Genomic DNA, 25,630 nt, shown 5'->3' with positions numbered 1-25,630 from the left:
GAGTTATTGGTTGCAGAAAAAAAACTGATCCTAGTTAAACATAAAAGTAATTTACTGAAAGGCTATTAGTTTGATCATGGAATTGATGGGAAGGCTGGATACGTGAGATTGAGCTGGGAAGAAATTAAGCTAGGCAGCAGGAACAATCAAGTCAGAATGCCAAACATCTATGCTGAACACAGCTACTACTACCCCAATGCTCACTCCAAGGGAGACCCAGCTTCCCCTTCCCTACATTTGTTATTAAGTCTCGACTCTTGAGCACCTGTTTTCAACATGTGTGATAAAATCGGAAGTATACCTGAAGTTTTCCTCCTGTATTCTGAAATACAAGTTGCCTCAAGGAAAAGTACTTGTGCAGTTTTTGAAGTGGGAGCTCAACTAATTGCTTTTCTCATGGGACACTATTTTTACTTGAAAGAACGAATGACAAATTATGGTTATTTAGAAGTATTTGCCATTTTCTTGAAAATGAATGAAAAAATGAATGAAATGAGCCTGTCATTTTAAATAAAATAACTTAGTACTTACTGCCAATAAAAAAGTTTGAGAATTCAGGTGAAAATTAGTATTTTGGAAAACTTGTATCTGTCACTGTGAGCTTGACAGCTTCCCACATGCTCAAATTATTCTGACAGATCATTGGTGATATTAATGAAATGTGATTTTTTTACATTGTATAATAAATGTCTCCACATTTGGAAGATCTGCATAACTCTGAAATCAGTATTTTCCAAATGACCATATAGCCATGTAACAATGCTATAAAATAACGTATAGGTAAAAATTCATTCAAGGTACAAAACAAAAGCTAATGTATTTTAATGCAACAGAATATGAAAAGTTCATTGACATAATTTCAGATTCCACAATGTATTAATCACTTAAGAAAATACCACTTGTGGAGTTTTGGTACGGTATCAGAGTAAGAATATCCAAAATTATCTGAAAAAGCTACTGAAATAATCCTCCCTTTCCAACTACGTATTTGTGTGATGCTGGAGTTTTTTGGTATATTTTAATCAAAGTAGTATATCACAGCAAATTGAACGCAGAAGCATTTAATAGAATCCAACTGTCTTCTATTAAACTACATATTAAAGAGATCTACAGAAAATGTAAAACAGGGCATGGGCATGCCAGCCCCTGCTTCTCAGCCTATAATCCCAGCACTTTGGGGGCCCAAGGCAGAAGGATCACTTGAAGTCAGGAATTAGAGACAAACCTGGGTAACACAATGAGACACTGTCTCTACAAAATTTTTTTATAAGTATGTGGCTCATGCCTGTAATCCCAATACTTTGGGAGGCCAAGGAAGAAGGATCACTTCAAGCCAAGAGGTGGCGACCAGCCTGGACAAAATAGCAAGACCTTGCCTCTACAAAAAAAAAAAAAAAAAAAAAAAAAAACCAAAAAAACCAGGCATGGTGGCGTGCACCTGCAGTCCCAGCTACTTGAGAGGCTGAGGTAGGAGGATGGCTTCAGCCCAAGAGGCTGAGGCTGAGGCTGCAATGAGCTGTGATCCTGCCACTACACTCCAGCCAGGGCAGTATCGCAAGACCCTGTCTCTTAAAAAAAAAAAAAAAAATAGCTGGGCGTGGTGGTGAGTGCCTGTAGTCTTGGCTACTCAGGAGGCTGAGGCCAGGGAGGACCACTTGAGCCCAGGAGTTTAAGGCTGCTGTGAGCTATGACTGAACCACTATACTCCAGCCTGGGCAACAGTCAGAGCCTGTCTCATACATACATACATACCTATATACATACATATATACATACAAAAACCAAGTATTAGCTTAGCTGGGTGTAGTGGTGCACACTTGTAGTTCCAGCTACTCAGGAAGCAGAGGGGGGCGATAGATTGAGCCTAGGAGTTCGAGGCTGCAGCAAGCCATGATCATGCCACTGTACTCCAGCCTTGGTGATAGAGTGAGACCCTGTCTTTTTTTTTTTTTTTTTTTTTGAGACAGAGTCTCACTCTGTCACCCAGGCTGGAGTGTGGTGGCACGATCTCAGCTCACTACAACCTCTGCCTCCCAGGTTCAGGTAATTCTCCTGCCTCAGCCTCCCGAGTAGCTGGGATTACAGATGTGTGCCACCATGCCCAACTAATTTTTATTATTTATTTACTTATCTGAGATAAGAGTTTTGCTCTTTTTGCCCAGGATGGAGTGCAATGGTGAGGTCTCAGCTCACTGCAACCTCCACCTCCCGGGTTCAAGTGATTCTCCTGCCTCAACCTCCCAAGTAGTTGGGATTATAGGCGCATGCCACCATGCCCGGCTAATTTTTGTATTTTCAGTAGAGATGGGGTTTTGCCAAGTGGGCCGGGCTGGTCTCGAACTCCTGACTTCAGATGATCCGGCTGCCTTAGTCTCCCAAAGTGCTGGGATTATAAGCATGAGCCACTGCACCTGGCCTAATTTTTCTATTTTTAATAGAGGCAGGGTTTCACCATGTTGGCCAGGCTGGTCTCGAACTCCTGACCTCAGGTGATCTGCCTGCCTAGGCCTCCAAAAGTGCTGGAATTACAGGCGTAAGCCACCATGCCTGACCCTATCTCTTAAAAACAAACAAACAAAAAGTATAATAATGCCACTCTGAGCATTCCTAGTGTGCAGACCTTGGTTTTAAATTCTATTTTTCAATAAAAAGAGGCAGGGCTCCTTGAAGAAATGGCTGATTCTAGGAGTAGGGCAATAAAATCCCCTGGAGTCTAGCTGTTCTTATGGCAGATTTGACTCCTTTGTCTATTTACTTAGTCACTTACGTCAGTATTTTTAAATACTGATTTATTTATTTGCTCACATTGTTCCAGCTTTGGCCATTGGGAAGTCTTTCTCCTGTTGGAGCCTGCATCCCTTTCTCATACTCCCATTTTCATGTTATTTTGTTGTTTTTAAGCACTTACTTTCTTGTGCCACAAGATACTCCAGGCTTGTTTTGTAAATTTGGTGCCCCATTCACCACCCTTCAATTTGTGCGACCTCATTCCTCGTGGATGCCAGACAAGGACTTCGGCATGGGTGCAAAAGGCTGTCACACTGACCCTACACTGAGCTGTTAACACTTAAGCCATCTGTGGATGGCAAAGCTAAAAGAACACACTGTAACACACACCCTCTGGGGCTTCAGGGGTTGTGTGTAGCCACCTAGACACTGCCGCAGGGCCACGTGAAGTTTTGCCCCTGACGGTGTCCAAAAGCGCTTGCTCTGGCTCCGGCACCCACTCACCTGCATGCTCCCCTTCCCATGAGGGGTTGAGAGTTGTGAGCCAAGTAAGTGAGGCACCCAGGTCACAAGGCCCGTGAAGGGGTCAAGGTAAGTTTCCTGTTTCCTATATTTGGAACTGAATTGGAGGATACCAAGTTGTTGTCCACGCCCCTTGTGTGGGGGGAAAAAACCCACATTAGGCCATAGAAGTCTTCTTCTGTGCTAATGATTGTTGTGGTGTAAGAACAGGGGAAAATCATGGTTTAAAGAGAGTTTTTCCCTATTTACAATACCTGACTGGTACTCTATCAAAGTTATTGAAAACAAGGAAAGCATGGTAAACCAAAAATAAAGTTAAAAGGACCCCTGCAACCATGTGAATGGACTCCCTCCTCAGCCAGGGCATCCTAAAATTTAACCTGAAAGATTGGTTGAGGCCAGGTGTGGTGGCTTACGCCTGTAATCCCAGCACTTTGGGAGGCCAAGGCAGGCGGATCACGAGGTCAGGAGATCGAGACCATCCTGACTAACACGGTGAAACCCCATCTCTACTAAAAATACAAAAAATTAGCCAGGTGTGGTGGCGGGTGCCTGTAGTTCCAGCTACTTGGGAGGCTGAGGCAGGAGAATGGCGTGAACCTGGGAGGTGGAGCTTGCAGTGAGTCAAGATCGCACCACTGCACTCCAGCCTGGGCGACAGACAGAGACTCCATCTCAAAAAAGAAAAAAAAGATTGGTTCAGGCCATGATGGGAAGTAGGGGCTGGACATGCCTCATTATACCCTTCCAGCAGTAACATGAACACAGACCTTAAGTCTGATTTAAAAAAAAAAAAAAAAAAAAAATTTACAGTCTATTCTCTCTAAATCCTGCTACTAGGAGGCTTCATGTGCATGATAAAACTTAGATGTCTGCAACCCCTCAGCATAGCCCAGACATTCTTTTCTGCAGATAACAACTGTTCCAGCCAACTGCCAATCAGGACATGTTTAAATCTACCTATGACTTGGAACACCCCCTACCTTTGAGTTGTCCCGCCCTTTCATACTGAACCAATGTAAATCGTACATGTATACATACAGAGGTGTATTATGTCTCCCTAAAATGTATAAAAGCAAGCTGTACCCCAACCACCTTAGGCACATGTCATCAGGACCTCCTGAGGCTGTGTCACGGGTACATCCTTAACCTTGGCAAAATAAACTTTCTAAATTGATTGAAACTTGTCTCAAATACTTTTTGGTTTACAGTATAAGCAATTTTCACAGCCAAGAATAACCTAAGGAGACATGATGACTAAATATGATGTGTTATTGAAACCACCTTTGTAAAATTGTAACTAAAGAAATTATGATAGTAAAAGATATCAAACGTAACTAACTCCATCTTGCTTCTAACCCCCAAACCACTGTCCATTCCTGGGTGTAGGCTGAACTAGCCTTGGGATGGAATTTAGTTTATAGTTTAAATAACAGTCCTTCCCCAAAGCTAGGCTCTTCCAGTAAAACAAATGAAAGGCCACCAGCCACCAAGTTAGGATGAGAGCAGCTGGAATTCTAAATATTGTTAGATATAAGTTCTAAATTTCTTTTCAAAGAATCAGTATTTCAGTATGTTCAATTCTTTGCCTTCTACTTTTAAACTTAACTTCCTCGTAAAGCAACCTTTTTCAATTACCTGCTCCACCCTGACTCATTCTGATTATCTGCTCTGTCATAACCATTTTTCCCGCCAAACCCAACACTCTCTTTAAACTAGCCAACTGGAATTAGTTTAGCCTGTGCGGTCTAACCCTAGCCAATAGGGGAACGACACAGCAGCAGGGTCCACGTGGGTCAGGGATAAGAATCCTTCCCCTCCCTTGTCCAAGTGTGCGCTCACTATTGCTCCATCTGTAAGGGTATACCCTTCTACTGAAGTAACTTGCCTTGCTGAGAATTAAAAAGAAAATTTTATATTCGAGTGCTATTTCTTTTGCAGCACCGAAACTTTATAACAATTTGGGGGCTCGCCCGTGATTACATTCCCCTCTGGGGGCGGTCTCTGGTTCTCTCTCCTGAGGAGGCGCACCCCGCCCCTTTGTGGCAGCCTCAGGGGTGAGAAATCAAGACCCACCCAGTGCAAAGAATAACCCGAGCTCTCAGCAACACGGAAAAAAAAAAAAAACTGGCCAGCAACCTAGTGTAAAGGATCCTCACATACTGTGGCAAACACTCTGTAGACAGACCAAGTAAGGAGAAACCACAGGAGCCAGTGAAGTATTTCCTTGGTGGTCGGGACTAAGGAAAAAGCCACAGATGGTAAAGCATTCCTCGGTTAGGACATACCAAGTAAAGAGAAACCGCAGAGGCGGTAAAGCATTCCTTAGTCGGGACTAGGGAAAGAAAGCCGCGGGGGGCAGTGAAGTATTCCTTAGTCGGTCTTGGAAGTTATAAAGAGGTGAGAAATCCCCATTGGGGGGGGTTAAACCTCAAAAAGAGGTGAGAGTTTGGCCGGGTGCAGTGGCTCACACCTGTAATCCCAGCACTTTGGGAGGCCAAAGCGGGCAGATCACGAGGTCAGAAGATCAAGGCCATCCTGGCTAACACGGTGAAACCCCATCTCTATTAAAAATACAAAAAATTAGCTGGACATGGTAGTGGGCACCTGTAGTCCCAGCTACTCAGGAGGCTGAGGCAGGAGAATGGTATGAACCCGGGAGACGGAGCTTGCAGTGAGCTGAGATTGCACAACTGCACTCCAGCCTGGGGGACAGAGCGCGAGACTCCATTAAAAAACAAACAAAAAAAAAAACAGTGAGAAATCCCCACGGTGGGTGGTTGAACCTCAGAAAGAGGTGAGAAATCCCCATGAAGGGGGGCTGAACCTCACAAAGAGGTGAGAAATCCCCATGGCGGGGGTTGAACCTCACAAAAACCTCTGGTAGTAAGAAAAATACTCAGAACTCCCCTTTCCTTTCTGCTCAGGGGAAGAAAGAGTAGCTCCACTCCTGCCGGTCCCTCTAGGGGAAGGGGAAGGAGAGGGGAGAACAGCAGCATAAGCAGCTGGCAGAAGCAGGGAAAGAACAGCAGAGAGGAAAGAGAGGGAGGGGAAAGAGAGAGAGAGACAGAGAGAGAGAGACAGAGAGAGGGAGAGACAGAGAGACAAAGAGGGAGTCAAAGAGAGAAAAAGAGAGAGACAGAAAGTCAAAGAGAAAAAGAAAAAGAGAGAGTAGTAAAGAGACAGGAGGGGGTATAGCTCAGGGTTAGAGCACTGGACTGCGGACCAAGAGAGTAGTAAAGAGAAAACAGCATACCCTATTCCTTTAAAAGCCAGGGTAAATTTAAAACCTGTAATTGATAATTGAAGGTTTTCTTGGTGACCCTGTAACACTTCAATACCACCTTGTTGTCAGTGTAAACAAGGGCGTAGCCTGAAAGCACTGAGGCCACTGACAACCCGAAGCCTTCCTATCAAAAAATCCTTGACCCAGTAACCCTCAGATGGCCCAAATGCATTTAATCTGTAGCGGCAACTGCTTTGCTAGCAGAAGTAGAAAAATAGCTTTTAGAGGAAACCTCACTGTGAACACACCTCACCAGTTCATAACTATCTTAAGTCCAAAAAAAAAAAAAAAAAAAGAGAGAAAGGTAGCTTACTAACTCAAAAATCTTAAAGTATGGGGCTATTAGAAAAAGCTGTTAGAAAAAGATGATTTAACAATAACCATTGATAATTCCCTTAAGCCAGCAGGTTTCCTAACAGGGGATCTAAATCTTAATTAATTACCGTATGAAGGTCTGACCAGACCTAAGAGGATCTCCCTTCAGGACAGGAGGCTAGATGGTTCCTCCTAGGTGACTGAGGGGAAAAAGACACAATGGGTATTTAGTAATTGACAGGGAAACTCTTGCAGAAGCAGAGTTAGGAAAATTACTTAGTAATTGGTCTGCTCAAACATGTGAACTGTTTGCACTCAGCCAAGCCTTAAAGTTGCTTACAGAACCAGGAAGGAACCATCTATACCAATTCTAAGTTAATTAGGTCTAAACAAGGTCTTATTAATAGCAAAGGATAACTGAAATCCCAAACTTACACGGTTTTCAACAAAAGTAAAGTTTGCTAAAAGTTAACAGTGTAACATGTATTATCCTAACTTCTAATCTTGTGGTCTTAGGCAGTCTAGTCCACAGACATGAAGGAAGTTCACTTTGGAAAAGAATGGTTAACATCTTTGGGGAAAAAAAGCATGGGGGGAGAATTTATGTAAAAAGAATGTTATATGATAAATTCTTGTCCTAAAATAAATTAACTGGTTGTCTAAAGAAAGGGATGTTTGCAACAAGTCAGAAAGCTGAGGCATGTCGAAGAATTGTCTATGAAAGGCGTGAAAAAAAAAGTGTTATAAAAGGGAATTTAAGCAAGAAACGTTGTATAATTTAAAAGTAATTAGGCCTCCTGAATGTAAAACTATTGAAGAAACAGTTTATGTGCAAGGTGTATAAGGAAAGTAAAATATACTTTTGGTAAAGGGATTATAAGAAGGCATAAGTATGTAAATTTTTACCTATACTAAAAGGTTAAAAAAATTTTTTTGTTTTGAAGGTTTAGGCAACTTTTAAAATGTTAATCGTAAAGGAAATTGTGTGTGTAAACATACTGGCTAAAGTTAAAAGGGTATCATCCAGTTTTTCTGTGAACTGGGCATTAAAATAAAAGCACAATGGGTTTTTCTTAAAGCACGAACCTCCTCTTTAACAAAAATTATAAAAGGTTAAAAACAGTCTATAAAAATCTTACCTTGTGGTCAGATGTTAAAATTGGATAAATATGTCTACAAGATTTTATTAAAATTGAGTTTAACATTAATTGAGTTTAACACACTAATATAAAGGTGAAATTTAGCTTATTTGGTATAAAAATCATACAGGAAGCATTGTCAAATATAAAATGGTGTTTGGCTTTCTTTGGTCTAAAAACTAATAAAAATAGGTGCTAAAGGAAATTTCTCAGAAGGCACCAAGGACTATAAAGTCCACTGCTGACGTCCCCACATTTAAAACAAAAGATCAATTTCTTAGAATTATATACTTAGTTTATCTTCAACTTTCCTTTCCCTCAAAACTAAAAGTCTTTTTGCACAGGTATCACCCCTAGAACTTCTGGTAAACCAGCACCAGCCTGAGGATCATGTTCTCATCAAAGGGTGAAAAGGAGGAAAACTGGAACTAGCCTGGGAAGGACCCTACTTTGTGCTGCTAACCACCGAGACTGCTATTCATACAGTGGAAATGGGATGGACTCATCACACCCGAGTCAGGAAAGCGCCACCCTCCCCAGAGTGTTGGGCCATGGTCCCAGGGGAAAACCCTTCCAAACTAAGGCTAAGAAAAATTTAACTGTCTTTCATGTATTCTATTACTCTTCCTTCTTTCCTCACTCTATTGCTGACCATCTAGTTATAACCAAGTCAATTTCCCTTCAAACTGTTGCATTTGATGCTTGCCTTGTTATATACCCTGTGGGGGACTTGCCAAGTCGACAGCTCTCTACTTCAGAAAAGTACCTCTGTCCCTCCTGACTCTCCTTAGACTGGGCCTTAGTAAACTGGGACCATTTAATCCGGAGAAATTTTGATAAAGACCCCAGTGTCAACCAGGAGTCTTGCCCTGCAATGCTGGCTGAGCTTTTATGCTATAGTTGATCCAACATTCTGTAGACCACTAAAGAGCAAAGATGGACTGCCCCAACCGGTTTTTGTAATTTCCTAAAACCATACATTCATTTTACTAGAGCATCGTAGAAGCTAGACTTAAACCTTGGCAATTAAGACAGGATACCAAGATGCATAATACTGGATGGAACACATCAAATATTCTGTCTGCACATTAAACAAAAACAATTGTTATGCTGTGTGCACAGCAGGCCAGAGACCCAGATTATCCCCTTTCCACTAAAGTGGTCCTCCAGTCAACCAGGTGTGGGCTGCATAGCAGCTCTTTTCCAGGATTCTATAGCCTGGAGTAGTAAGTTGTGCCAAGCTCTCTCTCTGCTATATCCCGAAGTCCGACACCCTGCCAGTCTGCCTCCAAGGGCCATCCAGCTTCCACCTCCCAATACTAAGTTCACCTTGCGTCTCTCACAACAGGGAGGAAACTTGGCATTCCTTGGAGACCCAAAGGGATCCAGTGAGCTTAAGAGTTTTCAAGAACTTATCAATCAGTCAGGTCTTGTTCATCCCCAAGCGGATGTTCGGTGGTATTGTGGTGGACCTTTACTGGACACTCTGCCAAATAACTGGAGTGGCACTTGTGCTTTAGTCCAATTGGCTATCTCACCCTGGCATTTCATCAACCAGAGGAAGGAAAAATAAGATCTTTGTAAAGCGAGAGAAGCCCCTTACGGGTCTTTTGACTCTCACGTCTATTTAGACACAATTAGAGTCCCACAGGGAATATCACATCAATTTAATGCCTGAAATCAAATAGCTGCAGGATTTGAGTCAGTATTTTGGTAGATGACAATTAATCAAAATGAAGACTGAATAAACTACACCTACTACAACCAACAGCGATTTATTAACTACACTAGAGATGCTGTTAAAGGAATAGCTGAGCAATTAGGGGCTACTAGCCAGATGACTTGAGAAAATAGGATAGCCTTAGACATGATATTAGCAGAAAGAGGAGGAGTTTGCATTATGATTAAAACTCAATGTTGTACCTTCATCCCAAATACCACCACCCCGATGGAAGTACAACAAAGGCACTGCAAGGTCTGACTGCTCTGTCCAATGAGTTAGCCAACAACTCAGGGGTAAATGACCCCTTTACAGGATGGCCAGAAAAGTGGTTCAGTAAATAGAAAGGAATAATAGTCTCAATTCATACTTCCCTCACAGTTGTAATGGGTGTACTTATTCTGGTTGGGTGCTGCGTCATACCATGCATCTGTGGGTTGGTGCAGAGGCTCATAAAAACGGCATTTAGTAAAACCTCCCTTAACTATCTTCCACCTTATCCAGAGAAGCATCTTCTTTTGGAAAATCAAGCAAAACAATTAAGCCAAGACACGTTAAAAAATTTAAAAAGAACTGTAAGGAAATGCAAAAGGAGGGATTGTTAGATATAAATTCCAAATTTCTTTTCAAAGAATCAGTATGTCAGTATGTTCAATTATTTGCCTTCTACTTGTAAACTTCCTCGTAAAGCAACCTTTTTCGTACCTACTCCACCCTGACTCATTCCCTTTACCTGTTCCACCCTCATCCCAATTACCTACTCCACCCAACTCATTTTGATTACCTGCTCCACCCTGACTCATTCTGATGACTTCCTCTGTCATGACCATTTTCCCCGCCAAACCACTCACCCCAACACTCTCTTTAAATTAGCCAATTGGAATTAGTTTAGCCTGTGCGGTCTAACCCTAGCCAATAGGGGAATGACACAGCAGCGGGGGCCATGCGTGTCAGGGATAAGAACCCTTCCCCTCCCTTGTTCAAATGTGTGCTCACCATTGCTCCATCTGTAAGGGTGCACCCTTCTACTGAAGTAACTTGCCTTGCTGAGAATTAAAAAGAAAATTTTATGTTCGAGTGCTATTTCTTTTGTGGCACCGAAACTTTATTTATAACAATATTAACAGCTATTATTTCAGAGGTCATAAGAGTTGCAATTTCCCCAGGCCAGGCGCGGTGGCTCACACCTGTAATCCCAGCACTTTGGGAGGCCAAGGCGGTTGGATTACAAGGTCAAGATAGAGACCATCCTGGCCAACATGGTGAAACCCTATCTCTACTAAAATACAAATAAAAATTAGCTGGGCATGGTGTCGTGTGCCTGTAATCCCAGCTATTTGGGAGGCTGAGGCAGGAGAATCGCTTGAACCCGGGAGGTGGAGGTTGCAGTGAGCTGAGATCATGCCACTGCCAGCCTGGTGACAGAGCAAGACTCAGTCTCAACAACAACAACAACAAAAAAAGAGCTGCAATTTCCCCAATTACTCTTGAAGATAACACCACTACTGTGAACCTAAGATTGACCTTTTAAGATGTCTTTTCAGATTTTTACATTTCTAACAACAGAACAGCCCCACCTGGACCTGCCAACCAGTTCTGTGGCCCCCACCCAGGAACTGACTCAGGAACTGACTCAGCATAAGAGAACAGCTTTGACTCCCTATTGAGAGGTGAAGCCAGCTGGGCTTCCAGGTCGGGTAGGGACTTAGAGAACGTTTCTGTCTAGCTAGAGGATTGTAAATGCACCAATCAGCACCCTGTAAAAATGCACCAATCCGCACTCTGTGTCTAGCTAAAGGATTGTAAACACACCAACCAGCACTCTGTAAAAACGCACCAATCAGCACTCTGTGTCTAGCTAAAGGACTGTAAATGCACCAATCAGCACTCTGTAAAACGGACCAATCAGCAGGACGTGGGTGGGGCCAAATAAGGGAACAAAAGCCGGCCACCTGAGTCAGCAGCAGCAACCCACTCGGGTCCCCTTCCACACTGTGGAAGCTTTGGTCTTTCACTCTTCACAATAAATCTTGCTGCCACTCACTCTTTGGGTCCGCACTACCTTTATGAGCTGTAACACTCACCACGAGGGTCTGCAGCTTCATTCCTGAAGTCAGCAAGACCATGAACCCACCAGGAGGAACAAACAACTCTGGATGTGCCACCTTTAAGAGCTGTAACACTCACAATGACGGTCTCCAGCTTCATTCCTGAAGTCAGCGAGATCACCAACCCATCAGAAGGAAGAAACTCCAGACACATTTGAACATTTGAAGGAACAAACTCTGGACACACTATCTTTAAGAGCTGTAACACTCACCGCAAAGGTCCACGGCTTCATTCTTAAAGTCAGCGAGACCAAGAACCCACCGAAAGGAATAAATTCTGGACACACTATGAGTTCATCGCCAAGCCAACCAATCAGCACTCCTGACTCACTAGCCCCCTACCCACCAAATTACCTTTAAAAACTCTGATCCCCGGCTGGGCGCGATGCCTCATGTCTGTAATCCTAGCACTTTGGGAGGCTGAGGTGGATGGATCACGAGGTCAGGAGTTTGAGACCAGCCTGGCCAAGATGGTGAAACTCCGTCTCTACCAAAAATACAAAAATTAGCCAGGCGCCTGTAATCCCAGCCACTCGGGAGGCTGAGGCAGAAGAATCACTTGAACCCGGGAGGCAGAGGTTGCAGTGAGCCGAGATCGCACCACTGTACTCTAGTCTGGGTGACAGAGCAAGACCCTGTCTCAAAAAAAAGAAAAAAAAAAGTCTCAAAAAAAAAAAAACCCCTCAAACAAAAAACTCTGATCCCTGAGTTTTGGGGGAGGCTAATTTGACAAATAATAAAACTCCAGTCCTCCCACACAGCCAGCTTTACGTGAATTACTCTTTCTCTACTGCAATTCCCATCTTGATAAATCGGTTCTCTCTAGGCAGTGGGCAAGGTGAACCTACTGGGTGGTTACAGTATCCTGGATGGGATCTTGGAATAGAAAAAGAACATTAAAACTAACAAAATCTGAATAAAGAATAAACCTTAGTTAATAAAGTTATTATGTAATAATGTTACAATAATAGTGGTTCATTAATTATAACATACCATACTAATGTTAAGATGTTAATGGTGAAACAAGGTGTAGGTATATGGAAATTCTACTATCTGCAATTTTCTGTAAATCTAAATCTATTAGAAAAAATAAAGTTTACTTAAAGAAAAGTCACTCTCTTCACTACTTTTTTAAAACCGCTTTTTTATAAAAATGTTTTTATGTTCACATATACTTTTTTAACAAATAAATGCAGTACTTAATTTTTTTCTCAACTTTAATTTCCAATATGTTAAATATTGAAAACTATAACTTGCAAAAAAGCTCTTTGGAGTCATCAATAATTTTTACATGTGTAATGGAATTCTAAGGGCAAAAGTCTGACTACCACTTAAGTAAGTTTTACATTTATGAAGAAACTCATGTACGCAGACTCTCATTCTTCAAAAATATAGGATAGGCCCAGTGCAGTGGCTTGTGCTTGTAATCCCAGCACTTTGGGAGGCCGAGGTGGGTGGATCACTTGAATTCAGGAGTTCCAGACCAGCCTGGGCAGGCAACATGGCAAAACCCCATCTCTACTAAAAAACACAAAAATTAGCTGAGTGTGGTGGCGTACACCTGGAATCCCAGCTACTCTGGGTGACGGAGGCAGGAGAATCGCTTGAACCCAGGAGGCAGAGGCTTATGACCTGAGATCATGCCACTGCACTCCACCTTGGGCAACAGAGTGAGACCCTCTCTAAAAATAATAATAATAATAATATATGTGTGTGTGTGTTTATATATATGTGTGTATATATACACACATATATATAAGATAAATGAAACTTTAGTGCAAAGGCAGCCTTCAACTTACACATATGTTGAGTTACTCAAATTTGTGGAATAAAGTGCCCAGCCTTTCCCTGGCAATAACGTAGCCTCCTGGGATCACTCACAGAGTATCCTTTAAACCTGTTACTGTGGTGGCAAACTGCCAAAGCACCAGTGCCTTGTTAATTAACACTGCACCATCACTTACTACTGTTTCTATTAGCTGGGTGATGCAGGGGGAAGATGAGAAGGTTGAATACCTACCAAAAGTCAGGTTCTATAGGTACTTTACAAATATTATCTCTTATGCATGACTCCCAAGCAGTGACTGTCTACTCATTTCTAGGACCAACATTACCCAACTAGTTCAATAACTGAAGAAGAAGCTGTATGAACCCATGTCCAGGTACAAAATCTCACTTTGCTGTAATGAGAACAACCTCCAATAAGACATGGGCTCAGTGACTGATGAGAGGACACTCAGGGGAGGGAACAGATGTAGCTGAGGCTGGGCACAGTGGCTCACGCCTGTAATGCCAGCACTTTGGGAGGCCAAAGTGGGAGGACTGAGGCCAGGAGTTCGAGAATGCCCTGTCCAATATAGCAAGTTCCCATCTCTATTAAAATAAAAAATAAAAAAATAAAAAGAATGTCGTTGTGAGCATGAACAAGGGCTAGGAATAAGGACTAGGGAACTGGAGGGAGTAAAGGGATGGAGCTGAAAGGCAGGGTCAGGGTTAAGGGCTGGAGGTGCGGGTGAAAAGATGTGTATAAAATGACAGTGAAGGGAATGAAAATGAGAGCAAGTGCTCTGAAGAGGTGGCAGGAAGGGTTTTTCTTCTCCCATTCTTTTACTTAAATCCTCTCATTGCTAATACCACATGCTACCATCACAGACCACAGACCCCAATGTCAAGAGACCTCAGTCTGGAAGACTAGGAGGAAGCAGGACGAGCTTTATCTTCTCCCACTGTAACTGCCCAATGGGTTCACCTTGCCCCCTGCCTAGACAGAGGTGATTTATCAAGACAGGGGAACTGCAATAGAGAAAGAGTAATTCACGCAAAGCCGGCTGTGCAAGAGACCAGAGTTTTATTTATTACTCAAATCAGTCTCCCTGAGCATTTGGGGATCAGCGTTTTTTAAGGACAACTTGGTGGGTTGGGGGGAAGCCAGTGAGCTGGGAGTGCTGACTGGTCAGGTCAGAGATGACATCAAAAGGAGTCTTCTTCTGCTGAGTCAGTTCCTGGGTGGGGGCCACAAGATTAGATGAGCCAGTTTATTGATCTGGGTGGTGCCAGTTGATTCATCAAATGCTGGGGTCTGCAAGATATCTCAAGCATTGATCTTAGGAGCAGTTTAGGGAGGGTCAGAATCTGGTAGCCTCCAGCTGCGTGACTCCTAAACCATAATTTCTTTTCTTTTTTTTTTTTTTTTTTTTTTTGAGATGGAGTTTCACTCTTGTTGCCCAGGCTGGATTGCAATGGCAGGATCTTGGCTCACTGCAACCTCCGCCTTCCGGGTTCAAGCGATACTCCTGCCTCAGCCTCCTGAGTAGCAGGGACTATAGGCATACACCACCAAGACCGGCTAATTTTTTGTATTTTTAGTAGAGACAGGGTTTCACCATGTTGGTCAGGCTGGTCTCCAACTCCTGGCCTCAGGTGATCCACCCATCTTGGCCTCCCAAAGTGTTCGGATTACAGGCATGAGCCATAATTTCTAATCTTGTGGCTACTGTTAGTCCTACAAAGGCAGTCCTCCCCAGGCAAGTAGGAGGTTTTGGGAAAGGACTGTTATTGTCTTTGTTTTCAAAAACTATAAACTATAACCTAAGTTCCTCCCAAAGTTAGTTCAGCCTATGCCCAGAAATGAACAAGGACAGTTTGGAGTTAGAACCAAGATGGAGTTGGTTAGGTTAGATCTCTTTCACTGTCTCAGTGCTCTGGAGCAAGCTGCAGTGAGAGGGTAGGAAGGTGCCACACTTCTTTGTCACACGCCTGCTCCCACTTTACCTTCTGCCATGAGTAAAAGTTTCCTGAGGCCTCCCCAAAAGTCAAGCAGGTACTGGCACCATGCTTGTACAGCCTGTAGAACTGTGAGCCATTAAGCCTCTTTTCTTTATAAGCTACCCAGTATTTCTTTATAGCAACACAAGAACAGACCAATGAAGTGACCCACTAGCAGAGTGCTGCCTTAAAGACTGACATGCCACAGGAAGTCACTTACATGATAGAGTCTGAAAGCACTACATTGAAACTTCAAAATAATTTATGGCAAATGTAACTGCCTCATCCTGCTAGAATTTTTTTTTTTTTTAAGACGGAGTATTGCTGTCACCAGGCTGGAGTGCAGTGGCATGATCTCGGCTCATTGCAACCTCTGACTCCCGGGTTCAAGTGATTCTCCTGCCTCAGCCTCCCGAGTAGCTGGGACTACAGACGCACACACCCATGCCCGGTTATTTTTCTTTTTTTTTTTTTTTTTTGTATTTTTAGTAGAGACAGGGTTTCACCATGTTGGTCAGGCTGGTCTTGAACTCCTGACCTTGTGATCTGCCTGCCTCAGCCGCCCAAAGTGCTGGGATTACAGGCATGAGCCACTGGGCCTGGCCCATCCTGCTAGAATTTTATACTTGCACTGTACCTGTCTAGAAGTTTCCTTTTCTCTTGTGCTACATTTTCCTAAAATTTTAAATAACTAGCTTGCCACTTTAATAGCTACATCAAAGAACATCTTTAGCCAGTTAACACTTTAAATATCATAAAAGTTTCACAAACGCATCTAAAAGTCCATAAAAACCAACTATTAGTGGCTTCTTTTAGCTGCCTGTAAATCTGAGACATGTATTTTAATATGTTTAAGAAATCTGAATGTCTTGACACCCTAGAAAATGCTGTCTGCCACCCATCCCAGTTGCCCCCCAAAATCTTTAAACAATTTTAAAAAATGTTTTCTTGGCAGGGCACAGTGGCTCACACCTGTAATCCCAGCACTTTGGGAGGCTGAGGTAGGTGGATCACCTGAGGTCAGGAGTTTGACATCAGCCTGACCAACATGGAGAACACCCGTCTCTACTAAAAATACAAAAAATTAGTGGGGCGTGGTGGCACATGCCTGTAATCCCAACTACTCGGGAGGCTGAGGCAGGAGGAGAATCGCTTGAACCTGGGAGGCAGAGGTTGCAGTGAGCCAAGATCGCACCACTGTACTCCAGCCTGGGCAACAAGAGCAAAATTCCATCTCAAAAAAAAAAATTGTTCTTTTCTTTCCAATCCCAATTGATGTGTAGCACAAACAATTTTTAAACATGTCTTTCATTGTCTTTTGCCCCTGACAGATAAAGAAACTTATTCCTTTTTTTTTCAGGTGGAGTCTCACTCTGTCACCCAGGCTGGAGTGCAGTGGCACAATCTCAGCTCACTGCAACCTCCAGTTCAAGCAATTCTCCTGCCTCAGCCTCCCGAGTAGCTGGGCTTACAGGCGTGCACTACCATGCCCAGCTAATTTTTTTTTATTTTTATAGAGATAGGGCTTCACCATATTGGCCAGGCTGGTCTCAAGCTACTGACCTTGTGATCCACCTACCTCAGCCTCCCAAAGTGCTGGGCCTGGCCAAGAAACTTATTTCTTAATGAAAAAAAATAGTCTGGCTAGGCACGGTGGCTCACACCTGTAATCCAAGCACTTCGGGAGGCTGAGGTGGGCAGATCACCTGACGTCAGAAGTTCGAAACCTGCCTGACCAACATGGAGAAACCCTGTCTCTACTAAAAATAAAAAAATAGCCGGGCATGGTGCCGCATGCCTGTAATCTCAGCTATTTGGGAGGCTGAGGCAGGAGAATAGCTTGAACCCGGGAGGGGGAGGCTGCAGTGAGCCAAGATCGCGCCATTGCACTCCAGCCTAGGCAACAAAAGCGAACACTCCCCCCTCCCAAAAAAATTAGGCCAGATGCAGGGTCTCACACCTGTAATCCCAGTACTTTGGGAGGCTGAGGCGGGAGGCTCACTTGAAGCCAGGTATTTGAGACCTGCTTGGTCAACACAGTGAAACCTCTTCTTTACAAAATTACTTTTTAATTAGCTGGGTGCAGGGCATGGTGGCTCACGTCTATAATCTCAACATGCTGAGAGGCCAAGGTGGGAGAAATGTTTGAGTCCAGGAGTCTAAGACCAGCCTGGGAAACATAGGGAGACCCCCACCTCTACAAAAACTACAAAAATTAGCTGGGCGTGGTGGTGCATGCCTGTAGTTCCAGCTACTTGGGAGGCTGGGTGTGAGAGGGTTGCTTGAGCCCAAGAGATTGGGGCTGCAGTGAGTTATGACCATCCCACTGCACTCCAGCCTGGGTGACAGAGCAAGACCCTATCTCAAAAGCAAAACAGAACAAAGTAGAAAGAAAAAAAAAAAACTAAACTTTTATCAAGATGAAAACTATGACAAAGCATTGGAGCACTATTATTATGGTGCCTTTCCAAAAGAGAAGATGAAAATGGACTTAATCCATTTCTTACACCTAGTTTACTTTCAAAGCAGTATATGCCTTCACTTCTCAATCATTTATCAAATCAATAATGCTCAGCAAGTGACCTATACTTGACCTGCAGAATTGCTTTTGATCATCTATTCAAAATAAGTACAATGTAAGTAACTTAAACGTGTTTAGATTTTTGTAGCATTTCTGGGCTCCTCCCACAACCGAATGCCCAAACACTGGATTTTCTTTTCCCGGTCTTTCTTCCTCAAATTCTCTTTGCAAAAAAGACTAAAACATAACGACTATAAAGGTGAAAGCCTTGCATTTTTAGAGGAAGATGGTTGAGTGGATTTTACATTATAATTGACTAATTAAGATGTACTGAAAAATTAATTATACCATGTCAACAATATCAAGCATAGAAAAAAAGGGGAGCAACTCACCTTAAGCATTTTAAACTTAAGAAATTGGCAATCAGCCAGGTGCAGTGGCTCTCATGCCCGCAATCACTCACTTTGGGAGGCTGAGGCAGGTGGATCACTTGAGGTCAGGAGTTCAAGACCAGCCTGGCCAACATGGTGAAACCCTGTGTCCATCAAAAAATACAAAAATTAGTGGGGCATGGTGCCACGAGCTATAGTCCCAGCTACTCGGGGGGCTGAGACACAAGAATCATTTGAAACGAGGAGGCGGAAGTTGCATCGAGCTGAAATCAGATTGCACCACTGCACTCAAGCCTAGGTGACAGAGTGAGACGCTGTCTCAAAAAAAAATAAATTAGGAATAAAGGCATTTGTAAACCTGTTATCATACAAAGTAACAGATGACCAAGTATAATTTCCAAAGAGTAGACCTATCACTTAGTCATCCTTTAAAATCTGTAAAATGAACATTTTATTTGTTAATTTCCATTTATATAAGGAAAAATATCACTCTCGATAGGCTTCTTTTCAGTGACAAACATTTTCCAGAGCAGGAAAGCAAGTTAGGAAAATAGGAAAATTCACTGGTTACAATTATAATGAATTAGTTGGGTACAAAAGACTCTTTATGGGGGGCAGGGAGCCAGGATTTTACTATGTTGCCTGGGCTGGTTTGAACTCAAGTGATCCTCCTGCCTCAGGCTCCCAAGTAGTTGGGACTACAGGTGTGTGCCACCTGGGCTAAAAGTCTATTAATTTTACTAAATTTTATTAAATCTAAGATGTCTGTACGGCCGGGCACGGTGGCTCAAGCCTGTAATCCCAGCACTTTGGGAGGCCGAGACGGGCGGATCACGAGGTCAGGAGATCGAGACCATCCTGGCTAACCCAGTGAAACCACGTCTCTACTAAAAAATACAAAAAACTAGCCAGGCGAGGTGGCAGGCGCTTGTAGTTCCAGCTACTCGGGAGGCTGAGGCAGGAGAATGGCGTGAACCCGGGAGGCGGAGCTTGCAGTGAGCTGAGATCTGGCCACTGCACTCCAGCCTGGGCGAGCTAGACTCCGTCTCAAAAAAAAAAAAAAAAAAAAAAAAAATCTAAGATGTCTGTGATTATAAAACGCATTATTTCATGTAACACTAGGAAAAAAACTGCCAATTGAGCTATGGCATAATGCTTAGTTACGGTATCCTGTCTTCAAGGAAGAAGGAAAACCGACTGCCAATGACTACTAATGATAGAGGCAGGAGACAGACAAATGCCTAGGCAGATAGGGGCACATCCCCAGGGAAACCCTACCTCCAAGCCAAAGACAGTTTAAAGCCTGAAAGCCAAGCTACAAGTCAAATCCATGGACCAGATTGAGAACCTGTCTTCCCGTTTGATGTGCTTTCTTCTGATTGATCCCCAACTTTCACCTATTTTACATATACCTACCCCTTTCCTAATTGGTTTTCTACACTGTCGTACCCACCTTTGAGTGGTGTCTTTGCTTTAACCTTGTTTTTTTTTTTTGAGACAGGGTCTCACTCTGTCTGCAAGACTGGAGTGCAGTGGCAGGCTCTCAGCTCAATGCAACCTCTGCCTCCCAGGCTCAATCGATTCTTCTGCCTCAGCCTCCCGAGTAGCTGGGATTACAGGCGCACTTCACCATGCTGGGCTCATTTTTGTATTTTTAGTAGAGACAGGGTTTCATCATGTTGGCCAGATTGGCCTCGAACTCCTGACCTCAGGCAATCTGCCCACCTCAGCCTCCACAACTGCAGCAATTACAGGCGTGAGCCACCATACCCGGCCTTCCCTTTAACCTTTTTGCATACTCAGAAACCGATCAGCACACACTCCCCATTCTGAGTCCCTAAGAAGCCCCAGAACCAGCCACACTGGGAAAGAAGCCACCTGACTGCAGGGGTGGGGGACCACCCCTGAATGTCCTCTTCTCTGAGGCACTCAATAAAATTCTTCTCTGCCCTCCTCACCCTTCGAATTGTCAGAGTAACCTCATTCTTCTTGAACAAGGGACAAGGGTTTGGGAACCACTAAATGCGGGTACAAGCTGTAACACAAGTGGTCCGAGTGGGTGGAGGGTGGTGGGTGGCGCATCACTCCTGTTGGCAAAGTGGTTAAGAAAAATCCAACATCACCAATAAAATAATCTTGGAGAGTAAGAATATCTATTATAATAAGTAGTCCAACACAGTTCCTAATCTGTTTGGGATGTCAAGATAAATCAAAGCTTTTAGGAAATATATGTATAACTAATAAAATGAAAGGCACCTCCAAAACTGGATCTTGAAATTAAAAGCCACTATTCAGTGGTGAAAATGATGAAAACATATGTAAAGAACAATAGTTCACTCAGAAACAGCTAGTCTTTTAGAAGATGAGAAGTTCACTTCACACTTAGACAAAAGGCAGTGTAGTGCTACATTCCATCCCACCCGCTACGCTAACAAAACTGGCTCTACTAGACAACATCCATATTTGAGAAATATTACATACAGTAAAAGAAAAATCACATCCTTAAAACTGACAGAGGGAAAGTATTTAAAATTAATTCACATGAAAAAAAAAGTTGAGGCCGGGCGCGGTGGCTCAAGCCTGTAATCCCAGCACTTTGGGAGGCCGAGACGGGCGGATCGAGGTCAGGAGATCGAGACCATCCTGGCTAACACGGTGAAACCCCCTCTCTACTAAAAAATACAAAAAACTAGCTGGGCGAGGTGGCGGGCGTCGGTAGTCCCAGCTACTCGGGAGGCTGAGGCAGGAGAATGGCGTGAACCCGGGAGGCGGAGCTTGCAGTGAGCCGAGATCCGGCCATAGCACTCCAGCCTGGGCGACAGAGCGAGACTCCTTCTCAAAAAAAAAAAAAAAAAAAAAAAAGTTGAAACCTAACATAGAATCAATACCTTGGGTTCTTTTTTCCATTTCCAAAACGAATGTGAGCCAGATTCAAAATTCTCTGTCAGCACTACACCAGGTTTTGTCAAATTCACTGAACACAAGATTTTTTTAAGTCTCCAATTTGATATAATTCATGCTGAGTTCTTTAACTACTATTTGATATCCTAGTGATTTTTTATTACTTCCACTTTGGGGACAGTCTTGTGAGTCTCTTTTGAGAGCGTTCACTCTTAAGCTTGTAAGATGCCTTTCCTCCAAATCTTACCATTTTCAGAATTTTGCTACAGACATATCAATTAACCAAAATCCAGCATCTTCAGCTAACTAAAAGTTTTGACACAACTTTTAGGGAAAGGTGCAAATCTCTAGTAAACAGGTTGACTTCAGGACTCCTCAAAAAAAGAGTCTGCTTATTCAGCAAAACCCAAGGGCCCAGAACAGGTCCCCACCCAGGCAGTCTTACCTGTAAGGTCACCAAGCTGGCTGTGGTGGCCAGGTCAATCTTCCCAAATTTGATGAGATTTCCAGAAGGGTTAAAAGGAACAGTGAACGGTTTCCTTTGGCTTAGGGGCTTTTCTCTAAAATCCTTCTCTTCTTCCCGTCTGGTCTTTTCCCTCTGAACTATTAGCTTACTGCCAACCACCGTCACCACAGATATCACAAGAGTTTAGGCAAATGAAAAGCAAGTTCTACCCAGCCTTTTACATCTAAGGCACAACAGCCCATACTAGCACAACAAATTACCAATAATGACTAAGGCACAGCATTCTCTTCAACTTCTAAAGAAAAGCCTGTAACGTCTTCTACTTAATACAAGTGAAAAATAAGAGAATATGCTTTGGAATATTTTTTGCTTCAATTTTTGAAGGTGAAGAGTTTCTTCTATTCAAGTTAACTAGAGTCAGAGACTACTACTTAGGAATCAAGACTTTACTGTGCTTTCACCTAAATTTTTTCCTCCAAATTATTTAGGATTTGTCTTCTGTTCAGAAAATTAGTTTCCATAGTACCCTTCACTATGCCAGAATGCTGACTTAATTAAAAAATGGCCGTTTTTAAAGGAAAAAACTAACCTTCAACTCCCCTTAATTCACTGCCTTTTATTATTGACATACAAATCTGTCCTCCAAACAGGAGAACATGGGACAGCAGTGTCTAACCACCGCATCCCCCACAGCTCCTCGCACGAAGCCTGGGAGTAGTGGGCATTCAATAAATGCCTATTAAACACTTCAGTCCTCTCTTAACAAGTTGGTGCATTCCAAAACACTGGCTCCACCCCTCCAGGATCGGCCGCCGGCTCCCGATGGCAGTTTGCCTATGGCCTTGCTCTGGTGAAATCAAACCTCGTCGCTCAAGAAGACCCAGGATGGGGGCAAGGGAGCCGTCCGACCCCATCCCGCAAGGCAGCAGATCCTCTCTTCATTCCACCAGGCCGTTGGGCCTGAGGCCTTTCCCACCCCATTCGGGAACCTACGTAGCCAGCCAGAGATCCGCAGGGGTACCAGCTCCCGCCCCAGCCTGCAGACAGCCTGGCGTCGGGACACCGGGGACGCCTGCGCAGAAGAACGCGCCTGGCCCCTTCGCTCTGACGGTAACAATGCCCCCTCAGGAACACAGTCAGGGTAGGCTGGGGGCACCAGTACACGTCTGCGAGCTCCGCGACGCCTTGGCGCGCCCCTGGTGCTCAACCTTCCCCACGTGAGCGCGCCCGCCATCACGACACTCCCTGACGGGGTCTCCTCACCTGAGCCGGGCTCCGCCCCCCTCCTCCTCGCTGAAGGAGGCGGTGACCCCTCTCCGATCGGACTCGGCAGTGTCAGAGGAGGTGGGAACGTCCAGACCTGCGTCTCCGTTATGGGACTTCCTCCCCCTTCCGCCCGCCCCCCTCCCACCCCGCCTCTAGTACCCTAGCTCCTTCAGCCAGTTCGCCGCGGCACTCCGAGAACACCGCGGCGGCGCCTGAGGATAAACGGAAGTGACGTAATGCAAGAGCGCCTACTCCGCCCTTTTCCTCCTCCCCCGGTGGGGTTACAACCAATCAGCAACGGGGAGGGCGGGGCCGGGGTAGGAGTGCAGCCAGCCGGCGCGCGGAACCCGGAGGAATTTCTTTGGCCCCCAGAAAAACTGACCAATCCACGGTCCCTGGAGTCTGGTTGTGTTTACTACCGATTGATTCCGTGAGCTCTCTGACCAATCACCCTTTGCCTTACAACACGTACAACGGTTAACAAATGCCTTTTAGGGCGGGATTTATCACTAAACCGCTCCAGGTTTGGACTATAGAAATGCAGCTGTTCGCTGCAACCAATCAAAACCCTCTGTGGTTTAGGCAAGCGGGCTTTCCGCCTAATTCCGCCAATCATAACAACGACTGCGTGAAGTCTGAGGGCGCCCGAGAGGCGGGCCCTCAGGGCAGCCTTACCGCCATTGGCTGGTCCTGAAGGATTTTTCCACCCACGTGGTGCCCGGCCCTTTAGTGACCCAGGGCTCTTCTCCCGGGGTCAATTCCCTTCGCTGAACACACACAAGTACGGGGTTGGAGATTTGAGTTCCCACTTCATGGATGTTGGGAAAGATAAGATTCCAAGAGGCTCTTTAGGTTGAACTAAGCCGAAGTCCAGGGTAAAAACGGCGAACAAAAAAGGTCGGACCCCGCCCCTCGTCCAGCCGGGTGGCTGCGCGTCTGGAAACGGTGGCGCCACAGGAGCCTGGCGCCTGGCCCCGCACTGGGCCGCAGGTCATATAAGCCTGTCGTCTCCGTGCCCAGATTCATAATCACCCGCACCCCAAAAAACAAAATAGGAAGCGCTAAGCTCTCCCATTCATGTCCCAAACGTGGAAGGGTCGCGTACTTGTATGAGACGCGATCTGAAAAGTCCGAGCGCCGCGGCGACGCTCGGGTTTCTAGGTGCACACTGGGAGAGAGAACCCGAGCCCTCAGCATCGGGCACAGGGGCCAGGGAAGAAGCCCCCTTTCTTCGGGTGAGGACGGCAGAAAAAAGCTCCCTTCTCCTGTGCAGCTTGTCTGGGAGCGCTGCTTGGCTCTGGAGACAAAGGCAGGCTCGCGAACATGGCTGTGTTCTGGGGGTGGGGGTTAAGGGTCTTGGAGGAGCTCCCATAAAAATGGAACTCCTGGCCAGGCGCGATGGCTCACGCCTATAATCGCAGCAATTGGGAAGGCTGAGGCGGGCAGATGGCCTGAGGTCAGGAGTTTGAGACCAGCCTGGCCAATATGGTGAAACCCCGTCTCTACTAAAAATGCAAGAATTAGGTGGCGGGCGCCTGTAATCCCAGCCAGCTACTCGGGAGGCTGAGGCAGGAGAATCACTTGAACCCGGGAGGCGGAGGTTGCAGTAAGCCGAGATCGCGCCGCTGCACTCCAGCCTAGGCCACAGAGTGAGATTTCGTTGCGAGAGGCAGGGGGAGGAACTCTCCGCTTTACAGAATTGAACACACCGGATACCCCTACAGCTGATTGCATCCCTTCAGTTACCGGTCGGATGTGTTGATATCAAAAAGCAACCTGTTTGCATGGATTTCTTGAAGGCCTCGGTGGAGTCTGATGTTTAATTCTTTTCCTTAAGATTCGCTGACACTCTATAGCCATCACACATATTTTACTGCCAGATTCATTGGTAAAATAAAGAAAATATGGAATGATGACAGTAAGCCAGGCAATAGGAGAGATTCTTTTGCGTATGTGGCTCTCAAAGGTAAATGCCATGACCTAGATTACTCAGATTTACAGGCTCACAAAACTTTTTAAAATTGTATATTCAGAACTTAGGAGTGTGTGGAAGTGGACACCTGCTATATTGCGGTCGGGAGTATCACTGATGCCCTGTTTGACTATCACTTCGTAGTATCTATCAAAATTTAAAACATGCGTTTGTTCCCTTCTAGCTGGCAATTCCTTTCTAGAAATATATGCTACCCAAATACAAAGATGTGGAATAATAAACCCAAGGCTCTTTACCACAGCTTTGTTAGTACAAGGGGCGGGGGTGGGGGGAGAGGGGGAGTGGAGAACAAACCTAAATGTGCAACTAAAGATTACAAAAATTTGGTAAGTATCGTGACTCCTTCATGACTAAGGCTCCCATAGATGCAAAACGAAAGTAATAAAATCCTGCGGCCAGGCGCGGTGGCTCACACCTGTAATCCTAACACTTTGGGAGGCCGAGGAGGGTGGATCATGAGGTCAGGAGTTCGAGGCCAGCCTGTCCAACATGGCGAAACCCTATCTCTA

General features: G+C 44.6%; 2 protein-coding genes across 5 annotated transcripts in view; one reads left to right on the top strand and one right to left on the bottom strand.

Annotated features, from left to right (window-relative positions):
• The window catches only part of GRHPR (glyoxylate and hydroxypyruvate reductase), a 46,692-nt gene extending 35,913 nt beyond the window's left edge, over positions 1–10,779 (top strand). The window contains exon 11 of the transcript XR_013404679.1: positions 8,334–10,779. The gene's annotated coding sequence lies outside the window, so the exon portion shown is untranslated. The remainder of the gene's footprint in view (positions 1–8,333) is intronic.
• The window catches only part of ZBTB5 (zinc finger and BTB domain containing 5), a 44,119-nt gene extending 20,749 nt beyond the window's left edge, over positions 1–23,370 (bottom strand). The window contains exon 1 of one of the 4 annotated variants that reach the window (XM_077965558.1): positions 23,126–23,370. The gene's annotated coding sequence lies outside the window, so the exon portion shown is untranslated. 4 annotated transcript variants of the gene reach the window in all.
• Between the last annotated feature and the right edge of the window lie 2,260 nt (positions 23,371–25,630).

This window comes from Macaca mulatta, chromosome 15, assembly GCF_049350105.2.
Source record: "Macaca mulatta isolate MMU2019108-1 chromosome 15, T2T-MMU8v2.0, whole genome shotgun sequence".
In the NCBI taxonomy this organism is placed as follows: domain Eukaryota; kingdom Metazoa; phylum Chordata; class Mammalia; order Primates; family Cercopithecidae; genus Macaca; species Macaca mulatta.
This window is presented reverse-complemented; position numbering and strand designations above follow the sequence as displayed.